This window comes from Alosa pseudoharengus, unplaced genomic scaffold (assembly GCF_046254945.1).
Source record: "Alosa pseudoharengus isolate Yale_2024_CS ecotype anadromous, Long Island Sound unplaced genomic scaffold, YU_APseudo_1.1 YU_APseudo_1.1_scf_2, whole genome shotgun sequence".
NCBI classification, from domain to species: domain Eukaryota; kingdom Metazoa; phylum Chordata; class Actinopteri; order Clupeiformes; family Clupeidae; genus Alosa; species Alosa pseudoharengus.
In genome coordinates this window covers 57,940,317-57,945,316 of record NW_027468663.1, presented here as the reverse complement: position 1 = coordinate 57,945,316, position 5,000 = coordinate 57,940,317, and the positions used below count along the sequence as shown (strand labels likewise).

At 42.0% G+C, this 5,000-nt stretch overlaps 2 long non-coding RNA genes across 2 annotated transcripts in view; one reads left to right on the top strand and one right to left on the bottom strand.

The window, feature by feature from the left end:
- Positions 1-391, top strand: part of LOC143135440 (uncharacterized) — a 3,482-nt gene extending 3,091 nt beyond the window's left edge. The window contains exon 2 of the long non-coding RNA XR_012988954.1: positions 1-391. This exon is cut by the window's left edge and continues 161 nt beyond it. This is a non-coding gene — a long non-coding RNA (uncharacterized LOC143135440).
- A 2,491-nt stretch (positions 392-2,882) lies between these two features.
- LOC143135439 (uncharacterized) overlaps positions 2,883-5,000 on the bottom strand; it is a 4,190-nt gene continuing 2,072 nt past the window's right edge. The window contains exons 3-4 of the long non-coding RNA XR_012988953.1: positions 4,543-4,636; positions 2,883-3,981 (exon numbers count right to left, since the gene is read on the bottom strand). This is a non-coding gene — a long non-coding RNA (uncharacterized LOC143135439). The remainder of the gene's footprint in view (positions 3,982-4,542; positions 4,637-5,000) is intronic.

The following is a 5,000-nucleotide window of genomic DNA, read 5'->3' as shown; positions in this document are numbered from 1 at the left end:
ACTGATAAATTGCTACTATTCCACTATTTAATGATTATTTTACCACACCGATGGTGGTTGATGAAATATACACATGCGCTCCACGCGCAGACAGCATTAGCAGGAACATGCTATCGGCTTGAGCAATACTGCTATTTTTGCACTTGGACTAAACATTCCAGAATCACATCCAAAACAATACCACGTGTGAGTGATTACTATTGTTTGTGTACTAAAATTAGTTTCTTTAAATCATACTAGAAATTGTACCAGATTCTTTTTTGCGTTTATTATATTTATTAACTCATGATATTGTGTTGTGATTTATTTTTTTGAATGGGGCTTGAGTACTTCTTTTTATTCCCTTTCCCATGTATCAGTGTACAATGCACAATAAAGCATCTTTAAAGGAGTCTCACTGATTTCTTTCTATGTGTTCTCACCACTGACTGACTGCACCCTGTTTATGACCAACATTAAAAGCTCATGGTTAAATTAACATCAGGTAAGTCTATTTTCATCCCATGTAATATAATGTGCTGGTGTAATCAAATAATTGGTGTCACCCCTACAAAGGCCTGACTGACTTTTCACATAAACCCTGGATTAGCAAATATGGGGTCCAAGTGAGATTACCTGACACATAGATAGATAAACTTTATTCATCCCCAAAGGGAAATTACAGTGTTTCCGCAGCCATACAAGCATAGCACTCACATACATGTATACAGTATAATCCACAAGACCCAGCCTGAATAGTCTTATGATAATTTTGAAAACAACTAAAATATTATCATTCTCCCTCTACTCAGGGGGAGTAATTTTAAAGTGACATTACTGTGGGGGGTAGTCTTTCTGTATTTGTCTTTCTTACAGCTTAGTTGGCGTAGCTTCCAACTGAAACACTCTGTTGTTTGACCTGTAAGTTATGTAGTGGATGTGAGGTATTGTCCAATATATTTAACAGTTTGTTCAGAATCCTCTCCACCACCCAACTCCAAGGGCTCCAGAGCAGTCCCCATCACAAAGCCAGCCTTCCTAATCAGCTTATTCAGTTTTTTGTGTCCCTCTCCATAATGCTGCTGCCCCAACAGATGATCGCAAAGAAAATGACACTTGCAACAAAAGTCTGGTAAAACATCTGCAACATCTTTCTGCACACATTAAACAACCTGAGCTTTCTCAAGACATACAGTCTGTGCTGACAGCCTCTGTGTCATACTTCCAGTCTAGTTTATTGCCAATGTAAACACCCAAGTATTTGCAGTTCTCTACAACCTATACCTCTTCACCTAAGATTGAGATGGCTTTCAACTCAGGGCTGGCCTTCCTAAAGTCCACCATTTCCCTTGTCTTACATTTACATTTATTCATCTGGCAGATGCTTTTATCCAAAACAACGTACATGAATATAATAACAATTAAGCTACAGCAGTAAAATATAATTTAAGCTACAGTGCAGAGGAGACCTTCACCCTGCATCTGTCAATACTAGATACTACATTTTAAGTACTAGTCAATGTATAGTAGAAGGAGACATGGTAGAAGTGGAGGGAAGAGTATGGTGCATATAGCTACATACAAGACAAGGTGGTTGCTCCTGCACCATGTCACAAAGCGGTACACCAGTTGCCTGTACTCTTGACTCCTCACCATCACTGTCACACCCCACAACTACAGAATCATCTGAGAACCTCTGCAGGTGACATGACTACAAGCTAAGAAACAAGCTGTAAGGTCAGATGTGTTGTTCTCCTGCTGTTTGGTTGGTGATGTGTGACATGCAGGTGACATGACATGAGTTGTACTGGAAGTCAGAGGCGTACGGTGTGAAGAAGAAAGGAGACAGCATACTCCACTGACCACTTGCCCAGACACACAGCCTTTCAGTTGCACAACCTGGGGTCTATCAGTTGTACTCAATAATCCATGAGGTTGTGAAGGTGTTTACCTGCATCTTTTGCAGATTAGGCTGTATGGTGTTATAAGCACTTGAGAAATCAATTAACATGATCCTCACAGTGCTGCTAGTCCTGTCCAGGTGACAGTGTGTTCTGTGGAGCAGGTTATGGCATCCTCAACACCCACCTCTGGGCAGTATGTGAACTGTAATGGGTCCAAGTAGCTAGTCATCTATGGTCTAAAGAGGGCCAAGACCAGTCTCTCCAGTACCTTCATGATGTGCAATGTTAAGACAACCAGTGTATAGTCATTGAGGGTAGATGGAGAACATATTTCTCGGGACCAGAACAAACCAAGATGTCCTCTACAGCATAGACACCCTCCCCTGGCTAAGGCTGAGGTTAAAAAGGTGCTAGAATGCTGCAGAGCTTCACCTGCCTCCTGGATACAGACAAACAGGTGGGAGGGATATGATGCAGGCTCAGCATTTCCCAACCAGGTGATGTCCATGGTGGGAGGGATGGAGGGGTATGGGGAGGTGGCAGTGATCTTTAGCCACAACCACTGAGGTGGCTTGCAAGAGAATGTACTATGAGTGGGGAGGATGCAGGGTCTGTGTGGCTGGAGGAGGCAACGGAGTGCCCTGTACTGAACCAGGTGAAATACATGTTCAGCTCATTGGCCCTATCAACACTCAGCCTGACTCCCCTTCATGTTAAATCCTGGTTTTCATACCCAACCACACATCTCTCAGGTTGTTCTTCTGGAGCTTGCTCTCCAGCTTCCTTCCATATGCCTCCTTTTTCTCTTTCTTCTATCCCCCATATGAGTTCTTTATCATCCCCTGTATCAAAATATGTACCACAAGCCAACATTTCATACCAAACCTGGTGTGACTTATCAAGGCCTGTTTGGCCAATATGGGTGTGTGAATGGTATAGTTTCTAAGGATGTCTGGTGCATCACAGTGAAATGATTTGCCACAGGTGAGATCAGCAGTGAAATGATTTTATTTCAGCACAACATACAGTATATCTATGTATCAAGGTCAATCAAATGGTGTCATTGTATTGGTTTGTGATTTATTTAACCAGAGAGTTCTTCCATACAAATAAATCACAGCAAAGGTCTTCAGCTTCACTAATACATTCAGCAATACACACAACTAACGCATGGTAGCATGAGCAAAGGTACCAAAAAAGGTACACAGGAACACGCGTGCTCAACTCCAAAAAATAAAAGACCTCTTAGGGCAGGGGTTTTCAACTGATTGTGAACCAGGAACCACCATTCTGACTAATTATGCAACCCCAGGACCACCACTGAATAAAAATGACTGATTCCCACATTGAAACTACATTACTGAATCCATGGTCACGGACCACAACATTTTTTTTCCTTTTTAAAAAGAAAGCCATGTCTACAATTGGACGCGTATCGGCCCTACACCTTCATCAGTGTGTTGGCCCCAGCCTGGCCTAGGGCCGAAAAGCGGCTGTTGTAGACATGGTCCATTAAAGATTTTTGCAAGAGCTAAAGCATATGACTATTTTAAACAATTAATTTCACATGACAAGAAATTACTGCAAGTATTGCAAATTAATTTAGCTTTGGATTGGATGGATACACAAGAAAATAACACCACATGTCCAATATCAGCGGCTGGAGTCCTTTCATATCTTTGTGTCCCTTAAAGTAAGTTTGTATTTATCAGTGTGTGTCTTCCTTGGAATAAGCCATCATCTATAGTGTTATTTACAAAAAAAAGGGTTATCATGATAAAACTAGATCCACTGGCCCGTGGCAGCAGGTTGGCGGGCCCTAATGCAAACCCCAGCCGTTACAAGTGTAGTGGTCCCCCTCTGGCCAGACAATCTGAAACCCCCTCTGATCAGCAGAAAAGATGGAGAAATCCATCTGGTGCCAGTTAGAATAATGCATTGTTGAGCCGTCTGGTCACAGGAACACAAGACCCATCTTGTCACAGAAGCAATGGGTAGACCAGTCTTGCAATGTAGAACACTCTGAGACCATCATGGGGTGTGGCTAACCAGCGGTCCACTGTCTTTCAGCTTTCCTGTTGAACCAACAGCTGACAACCTGGAAATTAAGATATAAAACATTTAAAAATTGATGCCAAGAGACTACAATCTATTGACATGTTCAAATGAAAATGATTAACATGATTACTGATTATATAATACTATGTGAAGATAATCAAGGAGCACTGCAGAGAGGGGTGAGCTACCTCTTTGGTGTGTATTGTTTGGACTTTGGTTAAAAAACATGAAGTATGACCCATGTCCCACCTTTCGCCATCGTTCTCCTTCATAGTACAGGATGTACTGTACCCAGCCAATCAACAACCGAGTTCATAGCATAATAATGCATGCCACATGTTGTACATGGGCTCTGTAAAGGCCCTACTTCACAGTACAACATATTCTGCCAACAAAATGATTGCCCTATCAAAGAACCTAAACTACACTACATACTGAAGCTACAACACATGCTCATGTACACTATGTAAACCTAACTCGTACTGTAACTCACCTGTGGTGGGATGGACACTAACTCTCCTATTGTGTGGTTGACCCTGTACTTATCTATGGTGGGGTGGAATCTAACTATTCTATGCTGGGGTGGACCTTGTAGCTGTACCTCCAGGCCTCTGTGTAGTACTCAGTAGCGTCTGTGTGTGTGAGCGCTCACTTCCAGAGATGTAGCTCAGATACTCCAGGACTTTACAGCAAGACTTAGAGAGGGATAAAACACACACACACACACAAACACAAACACACACACAAAAACACATCACCAACCAAACAGCAGGAGAACAACACATCTGACCTTACAGCTTGTTTCTTAAAAAAAAAAAAAATCTTAAAATGATAAATACTCAGTTCAAATCAATTCATAAACCTATCTGTTTGTGATAAGTTAGGTCTCTAAATATAAACCATGTGAGATGACAGCTGTCATTTTTAAGCTGTCATTTGTCTAAAAAAACTGGGTAACCATTATATTACAGAGAGGTAGAGAGAGAGAGAGAGACAGACAAACACACGCACACACACACACACACACGCACACGCACGCACGCACGCGCACGCGCACGC